Source organism: Falco punctatus, assembly GCF_963210335.1.
Source record: "Falco punctatus genome assembly, chromosome: 12".
Lineage (NCBI taxonomy): Eukaryota > Metazoa > Chordata > Aves > Falconiformes > Falconidae > Falco > Falco punctatus.
This window is the reverse complement of record NC_137592.1, coordinates 8,660,469-8,679,517: the sequence shown is the minus strand read 5'-3', so window position 1 is coordinate 8,679,517 and position 19,049 is coordinate 8,660,469. Positions and strand designations below refer to the sequence as shown.

At 39.8% G+C, this 19,049-nt stretch overlaps 1 protein-coding gene across 2 annotated transcripts in view; it reads right to left on the bottom strand.

Annotated features, from left to right (window-relative positions):
• MACROD2 (mono-ADP ribosylhydrolase 2) overlaps nucleotides 1-19,049 on the bottom strand; it is a 936,136-nt gene that overhangs the window by 786,612 nt on the left and 130,475 nt on the right. The gene's annotated exons all lie outside the window — the stretch shown is intronic.

Below are 19,049 nucleotides of genomic sequence, written 5' to 3'. Positions count from 1 at the left end.
GATCCAATGCTACATGTATCAAGCTTTTAAAAACTAAAAAAAATACCAAACAAAAAAAAAACCACAAAAAAACCCTGGAAAAAATAAAATACCCACTTTTTCATACATAACTTATCTAAGAAAAATACTGGTTTTATTGATGAATAAAGTTGAAAAATTAGTTCAAAATAATGCTGTACCTCTGCAGTGCACTGATAGGAAACCCATTCAGAACCTACTACTTCGCAGGTCATGAGCTTCACCTTTTTCTTTGTTCTGTTTGACAGTGTTACACTTGCAGGATTTCTTCATTATTAACTACTGGAAAACAAGTTTTCATAACTTCGAAGTGTGTGAACAATGAAAGGGAGGGAAGGCATGGAGTTACAGCCCCCAGAGATACAATTTTTTTCAACAGAAACAGCAAATACAGAAAAATACTTAATATTTTGGACAGTATCTCACACAAGAAGAAACATATACCAAATGCAATTCTATTTTAAGAGAACTTGAGCGGTTCTTGCCCTGTCCTTTCCCCTAAAAGTGGTAAAGGATGGAAGACCGCAAGAAAAAAAGTGACCAACACGGAGACCGATGGTTTCAGCAGTCAGCCTGCAAACAGCTCTGCCAGCAACCCATCTAACTGCGCAGACCCAAAATGTCCAGTAATACGCAGCTCTCTTCATCCTCATTTTCCAGATGTGCCCAGGGAAAGTCCTCTGCAAACTCCCTGTGCCACAGTACTGCTTCCTCAGCCTCACCTTCAAAAACGCCTCCTGCAGTTCCTGAGCAGTGGAGGAGTCCTAGATGGAGAAGCAGCGCTGTGCTTCCCTCCCAACCTCAAACAAATCCCATCTTCACACAGAGCACTGATTGGACCCACTGTGCCAAAAGTGACAGGAAGGGGCACGTTACGCTAAACAACTGTGTGCTCCACTCAGTGCAATGCACTAAACAAGACTATTTTGCTCTCTTTTTCCCATCAGATGCAAATCTAGGGAAGGGCAAGAAAGCCAAGACTGAGCACATTGAGCCTCATCACGTTCTTCTGCAGAAGGCTTCCCGAGTGGTACGCAGGAAAGAAAAACCGCCACAGATGGCGCAGGCAGAGCTGGTTTTCATCCGAGCTAGCGTATAGGGACCTCATATCGGAGATACATTTAATGGCTAGATCGCTGGCAATAGATTACAAGTTCTTTGCCATCAGGTCTCTGGTAACAAATTAAATAGGTTTTGCTGAATTTTCAAGCTATTTACGTGAAAAACTCTCTCCTAGGTGACTCCAAATTTGTGTTGTGAAAAGGATAATGAAATAACACTGGGTGAGTACCCTCCTGTGCCTCTTCCGAGGCACCTGAGCCGCAGCCAGCCTGGTAATGGTACATCTGCTGTGCATCTCGGGTGATGCCATACAAAGGTCACATACGGGCTATAAAAACATCGCCATTTGAGGAGGAGATAACTATATATGAAACTTAAATACGAGGACTTTTCATGTGAAGTCTATGTACTGTGAGGTAGTAGTATGCAAATCCAAAACAACTTCCACAAGCTGGCCCAGTTGTTCCCAGTTCACCTGCACTAGAAAGAGTGAAAACCTGGCCAAGGGATTCTATCTTCTGCAGAGCGCCCGGCCAGGTTTGCAGGGAGAGCTGGTGCCTTCCTGCCACAGTTGGTGTCGATGGAAGAAATGGCACATCCATGCATATAACATCTTCCTTAGGTTCTACAGCAACTTTCACGTGACGTGCATAATACTAAGAATGTGGCAAATGAAAGGCTGCTTTCAAAGTAAATTCTGGGTTGTTTTTTTTTCCTTTGGATACTTACATAAATTTCTATTCTGCTCCATGTCACGCCCATCTCTTCAAGACTTCTACTTACCATAGCCTGCAGTTACAGCATGCAGTGCTCTCTAGCACCATGCATAAATCTGTTCTATTAGACAGTTATATACATAGGGAAATCGGATTACTACACTGAGCAGTTTACTCAACACATCTATCAAAATAACATTAATCCACATAAAACTTATCTCAAGTAATTTTCTAATTCCATGTTATTTCATGTACGGTTCAATATTTAATAGTGAAGCGAGGAGTGGATTTTTTTTCAGTGTTGTCTAAGCCTTTGTGCAGGGTTAATTTAATCGGTATACTCCATATTAAAATACTATGCCAAGTATCTTTTACATTCTTTATCGGGGGATCACCTCTTAATTTTTATTTATATTGCTACCCTGAATTGCTCACAGTTCTGTTTTTACCTGAAAGCTGACTCACAAAAACTAAACCTGGTACTTTGGAAACCATAATAATTTTGTCTTTTCAGTCAGAACTGAATTTGCTTCATTTATAAGCTATTATTTCCTAGCTTTGTACAACAGCCTCAAATGCAACAACTGTTGGGGTTTTTGTTGTTGTCGTTTTTTGTGTTGTTGGGGTTTTTTGTTGGTTTTGGGGGTTTGTTTTGTTTTGTTTTTGTTTTCTCCTGGCTTTAACAGTACCAAATTCAAAGTATTACGGTCTTGGAACACAGTTACCATTTCTTCTGCTAATGCACTAGCTAGCATGCAAGCTATATTGTGCCAATGCTGTACATATTGAATGTAGAGCAGCAAATGCAATAAAGCAAGAGCAAAAGTAATAAAGCCTTATTTGCTATTAAAATAATTTACTGATGACATAACTCACTAAAGCATGTATATAGACTTCTCTACTAAGTAAGAGAATGCAATTTTGCATATTCACCTGCAGCTGAAATTGGATAAAACCTTCAAATGTGAGCTGGCAGATGCCATTTGCCTGGATTTATCCAAACCACGTTTGTTTGGGATACTTTTGGATGGAACCGTAATTCACATGGATACCCCCTGCTTCCAAAACACCTTAATCTTGCTTCCAAATCCATATATTGTTTCAGCATCATCTTGTGACTGATCTTTGTTTAATTAACTGTTTCTTTACTCATACCAGCATAACAAAAGCTTCGAGCCACAAGCCAGCACTTGTTTGTTTTTTTTAAAAGCATAAAGTCACTGGGGACTTTCTTCTTCCAAACTAGCCCAGAGTGGTTCAGCCAGAAAGGAAAAGCCCACTGACTGCATTCAGTTGTGAAAAAATTACACTTTTTTTTGCAAATGTACTTAATTTTGGAGGTAGTGGAGAAGGAGTTCTACCCTTGCGATGAAATTATAGCCCTTTGAAACACTCTGAAGGTACAACCACAACACAGATATCAGATTCTGGACACAGTTGCTTTGAAAGTTTTTTTTCTTTTGGTAAATATGTGTTTGGTTTAATTTTAACAATTCCTGCTCTAAAAAAAAAAAATCTATAGATAAAACCATACAAAGAACATGGATCTCTCTAAGAGTGACAGAGCATCTAGCTCAAAACAAACATCACCCGCATTTTACCAGCACTGGACATCAAGCAAGATACTCATTTTAAGGTAGTCTTTAAGTGACAACTAAGAAACATTCCTGCCCCACGGGGAAACCAAAACACTTCAACAAAATGGGTGTTAAAAGAAATAACCACCTCTGGATTATTGGTGGTCTAAGGCAAAGGCACGCAACACACATTTTGGAAACTGAAAAAATGTCCATCACGCACAGACATGGTAAATGTCCTGCACCTGAAACCTGCCGGCCAGAAACACGGAATTGTATTACCCAACTCAACTGCTTTTCTGAGCCCCTTTGTGTTTCCTTAGGATGAAAACGTAGTGGAGTCACAGTATGAAACCCCTCAAGATTAACAACATGAACCGAAAACACTTTTTGAAATCTGAAGCTGGACCTTCTAAGCTTAGCAAGAACACTCATAAATAAGTTATAAAAATAGAAGCGTCTTAATAGGGCTAATTAAATAATCTGACTTGTTCAAGCTGGTTGATAGTGTTCATATAGGCTGCTACTCTGTCCTGAACAGCCCTCTTAAGTAATCAGAAAAAGGGAGGAGATCATAGCCAAGTGCTAGTGCGCACTCCCGTCCCCTTGCTGAGCTTAAGGAATATCTATCTATAGACACAGCCGTGGAAGGTTTAATTGTTCAAAATCAAGAGACTGCATGATGCTCTCTAATCATTAACTGTGGGAACATCATTTACAAAAGGATGAAATTATTTGCATATTATGCATAATTTAACTTCTTAAATTTATGCTAAATATTTAAAAAATAATTTCTATTAGAAATGCACATACGATTTATGTAATACTGATTTCCTCCAGTGGTATTAGTCCCTGATAAATGCCTACTAGGCAACTAGCTTTCCACATAAAAACAGGTGGGTTTTTTGGGATGTGGGGATTGGTTTTGTTTAGTTTAGGGTTTCTTCTTGTCTCAGTTTTTGTAATTGAAGAGGCATAAATAATTTCACTCCAAGTCTTTCAGTTTTCATTGGATGCAAAAGTTGACAATTTCAAGTGAACGCCTATCTCACATCAACACATATTTAAGGCAGGTGCTGGTGTGGTTAAAGATCTCCCCACAAACTCCTTTCCCATCTCTCCTCACAGTACCGCTTTTCCAGGATTTTAACTTCAAGTCTTGCTTCTGTTGCAAGGATTGCGCTAGGTTAGCGAGATCAGTCAGTTTTCACCACTGTAAGAGCCTATTCAAAATTTGGGACTTTTTTAATTTTGAGATGCACATGAGCAGCTGTATTTACGTATGCAGTTAGGGACCAGAAGCAGAAATCTTTCAGGCTGGGTAACACACAGCAGGCCACATCAAATCTAAGCCTTTATCCAGCTGAGCCTGCTATATTAATATCATTTCCTTAACTACTGTAACAAGCATTAGAGCTAAGACAGTAAAAGAACATGTCCTTACCTTACATACCATCTTAGACTACTACTCTGTATGTGTAAAGTGGAATTTATTTGGCTTCCTTAAACTTGTGCTGTTTTTCCATGGAGTAAATGGCAAAGTAAATAAATAAAAGATTTTGGAAAAGGCAAAACCCTTCAACCCAGGAATGCTGACGTTCTGACAAAGCAAAGGATTTAATAAGTCACATCATAACTGGAGAAGTACATGCAAAACCCAAGCCTGTATAAACCCTATGCACTTTTCAATTGTGTGCATTGTATGTTCACCCCCTATTTAATCTACATCAATTAGAAACAAAAGTTACTTGCATCGCGCTGCTCTAACAGGAAATAAACTAGAAACAGTCTGTTTTTATTTTCTACACAGTTTGAACAATGATGTAATAATGTGGACAAGTACAGAAACTGTGGGGGTTTGTTTACCTGGTTACAATAACCTTCCCAAGAAAGGTTGAAGGCACTTACGTTTGAAGCCTGACAGAATATTTTACTGCCCATAAGGAATATGAGCTCATTAACAGAAAGCAAGCCATATACAGGGAAAGTGCTAGCCCAGCAAGTAAACATATTTTAGGGTATTAGCTGATAATGCAGAACCTCTGTGCCTAATGTCTTTAAAGTAATTATTTTACTCTAAGAACTCATTAATGGCATGTTACCTACTTCATCCACTAAAAACCTTTTCATTTCTCCCCGATACAGAAATGGCATACAGAATACCAAAATACAAAATAAGAAAAACCCCCATGGTATTCCCAGATCTTGGAAGTTGTTTCGGTTGCTGAAATTCAGCCAAAGTGAAAAGTCAGGTACAGGAGAATACTACCGGGGCAGCTGAATTGCTGACCTCATGCAATTTCCTTACATAAATGCAAAAAAGGCAGTGCTGGCAGCGACGGAACTGCAGGTAGGACCTCGGGCAGTTCAACCATGGCCGTCTCAGACAGACCCCTCAGCTCTCCCATGTAAGTGTCTTGCTGCTTTTGACTGCAAGAAAATTTTTGTCAGTACTTTAAGGGGTCGAGAAGGTTGAGCACTAGCAGGACCATAACTACCTCTAAGGTCTTCTTTCCTTTCTTTCTTTTTTTTTTTTTTAATTAAGTTCATTGAGACAGTTTGTTCGGTAAACACAACCGTCTTGCATGTAAAAACCTCTTCACTGCTAATCATACTTGCTGATACATACTGGAATAGTGCTAAACCCTCCGTGAAGAGTTTGCAATTAAATCCAAGGTAGGCACACCACAAATTATTTACCAACTGCTTTCAGTGCTGCTGCTTTCCTCTGGCCCATATTGGCACTTAAAAGTTCAAATAAACAAGGTCAATTAAAGAGAATTTTGGGGGAGAGGTGCAACACCACAAAATAACATTTCCACTACCAAAAATTGAATTATACTGAAAATAACTACGTGCTTTATCATAGCTTATATGTATCTCTAAGTGCTCAGGTCTTTCTCATTATCTGCTGGCCTGGAGACCCAACAGCTGACAGGGCTGCACTGATCAGTGTCCCTTGGGTGCAGACAGGCATTAAGAGTAGCCAAATGCACCTAAACAACAGCAACAGGGACTGGTTTTGTCAAAAAAAAAAAATTGTCTCAAACTGTTGGTTTTCTCCAAAAAGTTTTGTTCCAAACTCTGAAATCTATTCCTATCCTATGCTACATTTCAAAAAACCAAGCAAGCAAACAAACAAAAAAAAAACAAACAAAAAAACCACCCAAAGAACAAACGACATAGCTTTCAAGCATGGGTGATATGACATAATGCCCAGTTTACCTGTAAAATAAAATTTTAAAGTTTTGTCTAATTGAATTCATACCCAATGCTAGCTGTCATGAGTACATTTTAATTAAGTCCCCATCACCCCCCTCAACATTTTTCAATACATAGTCTGCATAGAGGTAAACAGAAGTTTGTGCAGCATGGTTCATCAGCATCTTCCCATTTCCCCTGTGTTATCAACGGGCTTACCTTTTGTATCATTTTAGTCATTAAATATTAAAAGCACAAGAAGCGATTTGTCAATTTATCTTTTAGGGTATTAGAGATGGGAGAGGGAAAGGAAGGAAAGACATTACACTAGGATGCTAATTAGGGAAAATAGCATGCTACAATATGCTGCAGGTAGATTCCTTGTTGTACTGATAGGGAAAAAAACCCACCAAAACAAAAAAACCAGAAGCATCCAAGCTTCCACAAACCCAGCTATATATACAAAAGGACCTATCAAGCTGCTCATGCAAGAAATGCATCTTGTTCCCAAAGCAACTGCATCATGTTGGGAAGGGAGTCACTTTCTTTGATACTAATTTGAAGGTGATACCCCACATGCCATGAAGGAGACCCCACTGATATGTTAAGTATAGGCTTGATTGTCTTAAATGTCTGCTTTAAACTCAATACTAGCATTGCTGCAAAACTAGAGAGCAAGCAACCTAGCGTATAGTTCCAGAGACTTCAAAATAAATCCCAAACAAATCAAAAAACAACTAACCCTGCAAAATCCTCAAAAAGCACCTATCAAATTGATTTCAATCCAGTGATTCGGTACAAAGTCAAAGGATGTAAGCTCTTCTAATCCCACCCTTTCAGCTCTTCCAGGCTCCGGCAGACACCTCCTCTAAAGGATGGGAGCCCTGCAAGCCTGGCAGTGCCTCACCACACAGCTCTTCAGCCATTTGCGACCTGACAGCTGTTGGCTTTGGGTTTACACACTGCAAAAACAACTTAGGAGGCGAATAGTGTGAACAGTACCCCGTTCCAGTCCAGGAGATTTCATTACAATGAGTTTAGCTCTGGGCAAGCTGCCATAATAAGCACATTCTTGACAGGTATTTTATTTTTCCTCCACAGAATACCTAACACTACTGAAAGCACTGACTGCCACATTAAATACTGTGGGTTTATTAAAAAAAAAAACAAACCCAAACCCAAACAAACAAACCCACCAAAAAAACCACAAAAACCAGCTATTGTTCTCCTTCTGCTAATAAAGACTAACTTTATCCTTCAATATAATCCCTCCAAATCAATTAAAATGCATTCAGTGGGTTGAAAGGATGCTAGTGAAGTATTAACAAAAGCCTGGTTTGGATTATGCAAAACTTCTGCAGCAATTGGCTGATGCTAAGATTTCAGCGGCAAGGGGATTTCAAGAGAAGCAAAATAAATCTAGCTCTTAAAAATATTTCTTACTTTGTTTCACTTGCTAGTTCTAGCAACATAGTAGGTCAAATCCCCACATCACCAACCTCTTCTTAAGTTTTGCAAGTTGATCTATGAATAAAATGTGTAGTCTCTCAGAGTAATTCATAGAAATCTCTACAGCCCTACCATAACCTGGTGCTTAAAGATGACCAATATGAAAATGCTTTAAAACAGAAGCTGCTCTGGGTACGCTCAGGTCCATCACTATGAACTGATGAACCCATCTAGGATGTGCTCGAGCCTTCCCAGGAACGAAAATAGGGAATTAACCATGCCGGGCATCAACAGATGTTGGAGACCTGCCAAGGCATTTATTCACATATCTCACAACCTGCTAAAATGCTGGTATGGAGAGGGGAAGATTTTCTGCCCTGCCCAGAAGAAGCTCCAGCAGGTGCTGTTACCTGTGCTAGGTCTGGTCAATGGACAGCCACACTTACTGCTTCCTTTGCAAAAAAAAAAAAAAAAAAAAAAATCAGGATAAACTTTCCTCTGACCAACAAACCCAAGGTCACGTTCTCTAATGCTTTTGCATTTGTAGGAAGCTGCCTCTGACATCTCACTGCGGGGCTTCATCAGACAAGGAAGAAAAAAATCAGAGAATTTTAAAGGCACCAACAAGTGTCTGATCTTTCAAGACATCATCGCTAATCTTCACATGATCCAGCCTGCTCAGTAATCAAGACAGAAGCACCATGCAGGTGCAAATTAATGCTACTTATGTCCTAAAAACAAGAAAGAAAAAGGATATGGAATAAGTATGCCCAAAAGCAACATCAAATTTATTCTCCACGATCAGATGGGGGATTACTGAAGTTTGCTTCACCTCACACAAAAACCCCCAAACAAACATGAAGCTATCTCCACGCCATTAACCATTTGGCTGAGCTGGTTAGTGCTACATTAAAAGGACCACAGGCTCAATGGCAGCGAGAACAGGAAGACATAGAGCGGTCCTCAGCTCCTCCAGTGATTTTCAGACACTGCCAAGACAGAAAACCCAACTCTTCTTACAAGACAAATTTTTTTTGTTCTTCTTTTGGGTCTGTCAACAGAAAAATTAAGAGGAGGACCAAGGTTATTTTAGGGCATTATGCATCTCAATGACCTAATACGAGTAAACAGTATAAACTTATGGCACGTCACTTGTTCAGGTGCAGGACAGACACCTGAAGAGCAGCCCTGTCATCAATCCCAAGACACCACGTGCCAACCTGAAGCATTCCTCTTGAAAAAGGACAGCAGCCCTGTGAGCTCACAGGGGAGCAACCACAGCACGGGACTCGGAGAGCACATGAAAAACTGCCAGTATTTCCCTGAACTGCTGAAGCACAACAGGGAGGTGGCCGATTGATACACGGGCACTAGGAAGTTGTCCAAGACCTTTTAAACCCTAATTCACCGGAGAGCTAACCCAGATCTGACTATTTCTCTAATGATAAAAATCACTCGCTACTTAATATCTGTGATACATGATTATATGCTGATGATGCAGGTTCCTTGGACACTGCAAAGTGCTGGGAGGGTTGTTGTTAAATTGACAGTTTTGCAGGAGTAATCGTTATACCTGTCCAGAAAAAAAACCACATGTCCTATATGGTGAAAGGCAATGATGATAACTGCAGGTGTTTCATATAAGAATAAAACTAGCAGGAAATTAAATGGGAAGGCTAGGGGGGGGCGAATGGGGATGGGGGAACAGCAAACAAAACAAATCCTGCCCACTATAGTGACCAGCTTCCATATTCCAACCTGATTTTTTAAAAAGCTTATAAATATTCTGTGTCCAGAAAAATCTCTTTTACAAATGCGCTTCGTAAGATCTTTTTCTAATACTCTTTCTTCACTGATGATTTTTCAAAGTTCTTGTAATCAGCTTGAAAGGGACCAGCAATTCTTTGCTCAACTGTAGCAGCAATAGAAGGAATCGGCACAATATGCCAGAGGAATGTAAAATGTACTAACCAGATATGAAACCAGTTATAAAATACTGAAATTCACACAAGTACATATCAGATTGTCTGTTTAACGCTGCAAAATTTGTGATATTTACTTTTCCATTCAAGAATGCTCCAGTTGACACCCTGAACTCTCAAAAAGCATGTATTATGCACAGCCGCAGTGCAAATGAGAAAATTAGGGCTCTAAATCCATCTGTTCTCCATTTTCTTCAGAAGTATAGTGTATAATAATAATAATTTATTTTCCCCTTTAAATTTAATTTCATCAGTCATTGTCCTTTAATATAAAGACACAAACATATGGTCAGATATTTTTCTGTATAGAGTATCATCATTCTTATGGTAAAATTAATAGCTCTTCCAAACAATTTTTGCTAAGCAGCCAAAATCCAGAAGTAAAGACTGAGCAAATTACAATACTAATACTAATTTATTAAGCTACTTTCAAACGTGTTCAGCTTCCCCTTTTTTTTCTTTGCAGCATTATAGGACCACTTGATAAAGCAAAATTGCAGATGTTCAACCCTTTGTTTACTATGATAACTGGCTGAAAACAAAATGAAGTGACAGCACCAGGGCTACCTCACCCTACCAGGAGTTAACGCTGTGCTGGAGTGGTTGCTGCTGGAGGATATGAAATAGCAGAAACTCTGAAGGATGATGTCACCAGGGGTGCTCTGCAATCCAGATGCTCAGGAAGGCAGGAGCCAGAGCTTGGAGAGCTGCTACCATCTCCCTTCTATGAACCACCTGGATACCTTTCCTAATACTTTGTTTTCTGGACTATGCAATATGTTTTCTTATACCTGCCATCTATATGGACAAGTCAAGCATACTAGCCAAGCCTGCCACATTCATCATCTCTATCAGCACTAATTCTGCTGGCTTTTGAGGCAGCAATAAAACCCAAGTGGCTCCGCTGCTAGCAGAGGTTCCTCGCAGCCAAGCACTTGTGAACATACTGCGGGTTCACCAGACTGAAGTGCTCAACCTACATTTGCAGGTTGTCCTGTCAAATTATCTCATTACAGGTACACCTATCTCACAAAAACTTTGTTTTTTTCATATCTCCCTAAAGCAGGTGCTTTTGAGGGCAAGCACCACGATGTTTGGTCTTTGGGATTGCATTTTAAATGACAAAAGCTAAAAGGCTCTGATTAATCAAAGGGATTTATTTTTTTTCCCTATCAGAAGATCAACTGTTTCACACATGTACTGTTGGAAAGAAAAGAACAAATCCAGGCAATATTTTCTATTCCCCACTCCTACACTAAGAAACGTGTGACATTTATAACCACAGTATAAAAGCTCATTAATACTATGCGCTGACCTATATAAAAAGGGTTATTGGCTTAACACAATAGGAGACACTCTCATGGAAAATGGGCAAGGAAAGGAGAGAACAGCTCAAGATAAGCCATCTCTCCACAAACACTGGCTCAAAGGATGAGATCATTAAATGACGGTATTAAAAGTGGCCAACATTTTTCACCTCCTCTCTGCTCATTTAAAAACCAGTTTAGAACTGCAGAATAAAAGCCCGGCGAACACCCCAGTACATTTTAAAAGGTAATTCTTTCAAAGGGCTGATAGCAGGCAGGGAGTGGGGGAAAGGTTTATTTTATTTGAGCTAATCTGACAGACTGGCACCTACTCAGAGGTGTTGGAAGAAGTCTGGCACGTCCACGCAACCACCAAGAGCAGCAGTAAATCCTTAAGGAAGACAGGGCTGCCTATGTCTTACATTGGCTTTTTAAATACTTCTCCTCTAGAAGTTCTGTTTTCTCCAAAGAAATCATTTAAAGCAAGCTCCCCAATCAATGTGCTCTGAAGAAAGTTATTTCCAACACTTGACCTTGAGGTTTGCCAAGACTAGTTAATGCTCAAGGCACCGTGCCCACGGGGATGCACCACACGGGGTGAGAAATAACCTGCCTGCCAGCCAAAGTGGATTCCGGATTTACACCCAACACCTCCTCCTAAAACCATCCTTTAGCTTAAATAACTGTGCTTCCCCCACCCCTTCCATGTACAGATGGAGAGCAATCCTGTCTCCACTCAGGTTTTGTTTTTCCAGGCTGAAGCCAAGCTCTTCTATGATGCTTATAAAAAGGCTGGCCAAGCCTTCCACCAGCATCCCAATCGCCCTTCCTTGACCTGTGGCAGCTTAAACACATCTTCCTAAATACAAGTAGGACACCTTCATTCTTTGCTGCTCCCAAATGATGAGGCTGAGCTTATAGAAGAAATTAATATCATCAGTCCTTAAACACATGACATACTCCTGAAACAAATTAATGGCAGAGGAAAGTGGTTCTTCTCACATAACAATCCCGTCCTCCTCCGCCTTGCCAACATCTCTCGGCTTTGGAGCTGGCAAATTTATTTAGCAGGCTTCTAATTCTTCTGTAAAGGCTGCTAATGAAAATATTAAATAAGGCACGATTTGATCCTTGAGGAACTCCAGCAGTAACTTCGTATGTTCAACAGAACGAAAAAAATAAACTTGCGGCAATACAAGGTTATCAAGAATTACAGTGTTGAAAGACTTCAGTCTTTAAGGGTATTTTAGCCACCTTAAAAACCCTTCTCGCACGATACAGGATTACTGTGATGCAATCAAATTATGCCCAATTATCTCAAGTATTTTGAGCATTTATGCCAGCCACCCACCCAGAAGAAAAACAGAAACTGATGTTTGATGCACACAGATGCAGCAAGACCAGTGACTACTTATATTCAAACTAAAACGAAAGGCAGCCACCGTCATCTTCTGGTTCTCCCGAGAGGTCCCTATCATCCAAATGAAGATGCTTTTTTAGCATCACAAAACAGCTTGCAAAGCACAGATCCCCTATGATAGCACAATTAACTCATTTCCTATACTGAAATCTCTTATACAGTGAACAGCATTTTAATTAATTCTTTAAATATATATTCTTCCAATAGGTTAAACCTTAATTAAAATTAAAAATGCCTGATAGCATCTTCTTATCTGGTTACAGATGCATTTGTTAAAATTTGCGGTGATGATACAGCAACCACATCAAAAAGGATACATATTTAATTTAATTTTTTTTTCAGTTCAGCGTAACACTAAGAAAATTAATTCAATCTGCATTTACACTCACAGAATCCATCTCCTGTTTCTGTAATAACTATTTTTGTTTTGTTTCAAACAAATTTTAAAAAACATTTTTGGACTTTGCCCTGGGAACACCTCTGACCACCAGAGATTCGCTGATGCTTAATCTCCTATCTCATTAGTTATTGCTTAATTGGAACCCCATTTGAAAGAAGCTGAATAAAAATGGACCATTTAATTATCATGAGACATGAAAGAGGCAAAAAGTTCTTTGTAATCCAAGCTGCTCCTCAGCAAGTTTTTATCGTGTTTATCACAGACATCACACATGACTTTACCCTCCATCTATATTTCAGCTCTTCATCTACCAGTGCAGCTCTTCAGTCAGCACATCTGCCACTACTCCTACATTCGGCTTCACACAACTTTCCTGGCATTGGGGAACACCACGATCCTGCTGTTGGGAGACAGGTTCATGCAGTTCATGAACACCAACACCACCACACGCTTCCCAGGCCCCACCTCAGGCTTTATCTCACTTTTAAACGAGACAGCCAGCACAGCAACCACAGGAAAAGCTCCAGCAATATCTTTACTTGAGTAGAGTACACACAGGGGTCCTTTCCAAACCTACCAGAGCTCCTTACAGCTCTAAAGAAGCAGCACTTCCCTGGTACTAGCATTACCCTTAAATATTGATTAAAAAAAAAAGTTTCTTTCGATTCACTCTCCTTAAGTGCACCCTCTTTTCTTTATAGCCACCTAATTAACAAAACTGACAAGTTTAAAATGCAAGCACAGAATAACCAAGTTTACCTATTAATGTGCACAACTAAACACTGAATTGTTTCAGTACTTTCCCCACCATCCTTGTTCAGGAACCATTTATGCACAAATGCCAAATTATGTTCTGTTTTCGGGCTTGGGCATCTGAGTGTAATTTCAGCTTCCCAATAAATAACAAAATGTGCTCAAAACCAGCAATTTACTTGAGAAGCATTCTCAAATTTCAGTCATGTCTGAAACCGCTGTCTGAAAGGCTTATTCATGAATTGTAAATTAAAGTGTTACTGCTTTATATTATGCAAATAGACAAATACTAGCATTGTAACAGAAGCAATGAGCTTGTTATCCTGTCAGTCCTGTAAGCAGACAGACACCTTCTTAGCGCATGATCTCAAACAGTGCTGGTGTGTTACCTTAACTGTACTAGTTTTGATACTAACGCAGGATTTACCACCAACTTAAGTGAGATGAGATGCACCCAACAATGAGCACTTCTAAAAAGCCGACCATTTACCTGTAACATGGTATGCAAACATTGTCATACTTCATAAAAATTCCCACAACAGCATTTATATTAACAAATGCAAGCCACCCAATGAAGTTGAGCAATAGAAAAATGAGATAACAGATATCAGGACCTTCATTTAAAAAAAAAAAAATCACACTATGCATTCTCAAAATGCAGTAGCCTCACTCGTGTGTTCAACAATTAGCTTTCATTAGGTGAATTATGTAACTAAACAGTTGTGTGTGCGAAAAATAAGAGTACGTGCAACCGTCTTAAATTCAGATCATATACATCTCGACAGTCATCCTTTATGGAAAAATTATGCATATGGTGCGCGTGGGTGGACTGCGACCACGAAGGGATGCGTGTTACCTCGTTGCATCTCCATAATGCAGGGCAGGGTGGAGGGTTCAAAGGAGGCTGCACGCCTGTCATACACATCAGCACATAAGTCTGTGTATCTGCATCAGCAACTCAAGTCACATGCGTCCCATTAAACGCTATAAAATTACCTCATCCCTGCACCACTCAAGCAAGCATCTTCAGACAGACACTGCCTCCCACCCGCTCCCGTTCAGGTAACGGCCTCGCAGATGGCGGGCGACAGGAGGACAGGCTGTGCCAGGGCACACCGGCCGGCACGGCACAGCACGGCACGGCACCCCGCGTGCTGGGGCACGAGATCCCCGCCCCCAGCAGAGCGGGCAGCACTGACCAGCCAGGCTGATATATGCTCTGTTTAAGATGCAGTCCAAAAATGGTAGTGCAGATGTGACTCCTGCTATCAACAACGGGCTTACAGATGTACCACACCCCCCGCTACAGGGGCGCAGTCCTGATCGCTCTGCCACTACCGCACACAGTCTCCTGGCCTGTGGACAGCAAGGCATAAATCAACCCAAGAATAGATTTGGAAGTAAACAGGATTCTGAAAGCAGGAACACATCTGAGCCCCCAGTCCATCCTATTTCATTCCAGAGCAGTTAGCAATACATTTGCTTATATTCAGCCTTCTTTTTTTCCTCATTTAAATTTATTACATTTTACAAAGCAGTACTCAATTTCAATGCATTTCTTCTTCAGTCTTTCCCACTGCAATATGCTTCTTTCTTTATAACTTGCATTACAGAGCGGCTTCCAACATCCATGCGCTTTTGTTCAGAACGGAGGTTTCAAATGTATCTGTCATAACAAAATCAAAAAGGAAAAAGCTAATCTCTAGTGTCTTGGGATACTAAAACATTGATGGTATTTGCACGCTACAGCTGAGAACAATATACTGATGGAAGCATCAAGTGGCATTTCTATAAGCAGACAGGGGGAGCAGAAATAAAACTCAAACACAAGGAAAGGAACTGGTATGGAACCTGATAAGCCACTTCTTTCCTCTCATTTTTCACAGCAATAAATTAAATATTCATCTATATAACTGGGTTTGGGACTCGTTTTAAAAGCGGCTAATAGGGTTTGCACAGCTTGCAGGCTGATGCACGTTATGCACGACCAAGGCAGTTGTCACCATCGTTAGAACCACGGCGACATCAGACGTACTGCACCGTCAGAAACGGTGCTGGAAAAAAAAGGGTATTTGCATGTATTTTGTTTCCTGAAATATCAGCACACACAGAGCTCTGGCCTGCAATCCAAACACCGGGGGAATGCTTCCTCTTAAAATGCATTGATACTGCTCAAGTGAAAAGTTTTCTGCTGATGGGTTTTATGTGCATCTAAGCTGAGCCAAGTGAGCTCAAGACAATCTAGCAATTCCACCATTTACCATGTTACAGTAATATATGGCTTTTTTCTTGTTCCTAATTATATTCTCAGACTGCACAACAGACTCGTCTATTCCCAGTACCCTACAACTGACAATGCTGTTATAATGTATTCAGTAATTTGTTTCCAAACCTTAAACAAAATATGCAGAAAACAAACAGCAAACAGTGCAAGAGGATACTGTCCATGCTTCCACAAACACTTGAGCCGAGTGCACTTACATACCAGCATAAATCAAACAGGCACAATCCAATTTAAATATAAGTCCTGCAAGGCTTTTTCATTAGTGCACTGTTTATACTTTTGTCATCTTTTGACTAATTTTATTATATAATACTGAGAGATTTACTATATTACATTACAGCTCAGCTAGTCATAACAGAATTAAAAAAGTTAATTTTGTTTCTGTTTCAGAAGCTTGACAGTGTATAACATCTTTCTAGCTTTCCATCAGTGCATTTTTCTGAAATCCCTCTTTTGTTCCCCCTTCACATTTTATATTAAGAAATACATGTCCTATGCACTATCATATTTTAAAAAGCATACCTAAGAATGCTTCCATTCTTGTGTGCATTGCCACTTCAAAAAAAAAAATCATATAGTTTTTATATTTTTTAGCTCCTTCTCTCTTTTGCCCCAACCTATTTTTTCAGGGTCTCCGGTCAAGTAGTAATAGCTCAGCAGTTCAGCACTGACCTCACGGAAAAAAGATATAGGGCCACTGCCTTCATATTTCCCTTACTCGAAACAGCACAAATAATTCTACTTAAATTGGTGAGATACATTTATGGCCCATTTTTGAAGACGGGAACATAATTCTGGTGAGCTATTACTAGCTTTTTGTCTTCTTTTATTGTCTTCTTTAAACAGCTGCTACTGAACACTGTCAGAGGCAGGATGATGCTCTGCCCTGAGACTGCTGTGCTTGGGGATGAATCACCACAAGCACCACCAGAGAGAGGAGCACCACAAGGATTAAACCTACCGTTGAACGTTACATACCCATTTATCTCCATTTTACAGTTTAACTGGTTTGGGGGTTTTGTTTTATTCATGAGTGGTTTGTTCATATTTCTTAGTTCCTCAGCAATAATATACAAAAGGGCCAGCTAGGGTCCAGAATTATCCAGACCAAAGTAAAGGCTCCCAATGCCTGTATCACCAAACTAGAGTCTTGCTTAGAAATTCAAGCCTGGTGTACCATATATTCACGTAGAGAGAAGTTTTGGCCCAGAGGACTGCATAACGTGCATTATGAGCAGAACAAAAAAACGATAGGAAGACAACCATCATCGTACAACAAGTTGCACATACAGCTTGATGCACACAAAAAAGCACATTAAATACAAACCTAGAAGCCAAGTTGCGGATAAAAACACCTTTCACAACACACAGCAAATTATGTACTTTGCATTAAGGATTTTCTAGCCTTTTTATTTGCAACTCATTTTAAAAGGACCGCTCGGGGGGACTGTTGGTTTCAGACTGATCACTTCCAGATTGTGTCAAATTTTCCCACATACAGAAACAAGTGGCATGCTGAATTTGGTCAGATCAAGGCGTTTCTACCAGCTGCTTCACAACCACTTAGAGACATCTGGATGCAATTATGACTTTACTGCAAAGTTTTTATTGGTTGGGTTTTTTTAAACACTGGACCACAGAAATCATGTTCTTCATTCAATTCCCATTGAAGAGAACAGGGTGGTTTCCATAGACTGATGACTTTTGGATAAGGTCTCATAAAAAGATGAAAAATAAGAACTCTCTGTCTACCAGGAAAAGAGGTTAATCACTTGTCCTTAAAGGCTGCACATCAAAGAACTCCAAAGCTGCATAGGATGGCTGTGCGTAAAGTCCAATATGTGGCCATAGCAGCAGGTATACTTATAAAACCCAGTATTTTCACCAGCATCGTTTTCTAGTGGCATATTACAATATTTCAGTCATAGTTTAAAATGAAAAATATGTAAAACACATCTTCAAGCCTAAGGACTTGGATTCAAAAAGACTAAGCTCTTCTCAGTGAGGTAGCAAGTTGTCAATTCAAAGAGATTAGCCTTTAAGTTCGAAAAAAAATACAAGACCGCTAATTTTATCCATGGATTTTCTTTTATTTTAATTTCTCTACAACTAAGATACAGCAAACCTTTATCTGAGTAGGGTTTACTTTTATACCATCAATTTGTCACAAATCATAGTAAGATATTCATATATATATTATATCTAGTTGATGTAGTTAAAGCCAAAACTGCTTAAACACACCTAGGGACAGGGGAATCCAGTAAACCCTTTTCCCAAGGAGAGAGGTACAGCTGCCACACTGAAGTTTTTCAGCACAGGCATCTTCAGGAGATGCTAATCCCAAGAGACACTTTTAAAGAAAATATGCGTTTGCCTGACAGACCTCTACAGAAACCTCAATTCCAAATTCAGACCCACATTGTGCCACCTGTGATAAAGCCATCTTTGCAACAGTCAACCCCAGTAAGCGCTTTAACAGAGCACAGCTTGTAAGTCACATGCATAATGACCACAGATGCATATTAAAAAATATAATTCTTTGCTCAAGTACCCACAACCAACAAGCCATTAAGGAAAGTGAGAAGGTTCTACTTTTACAGTAGTTGCTAGCTATGGCTGTCAACAATCTACAGACTTCACAGCTTTGCTTTTGCCCAGAAACATTTAAAGCTTCTTTTGTTTTTCCAGATAGCCATGATTATAGGAAAGCAGCTGCCTTAATGAACTATATAAAGTGTACTGGAAAAAGAGGCTGGGGATGAGACCTGCCTACTAAGAAGTTTCTCTGCTACTATTTTTCCTCCTTGTCACATACTCAGTCTATGAAGTAAACATGCATTCCACCTCTTCAGGATACTTAAAACAAAATATGTAACAACA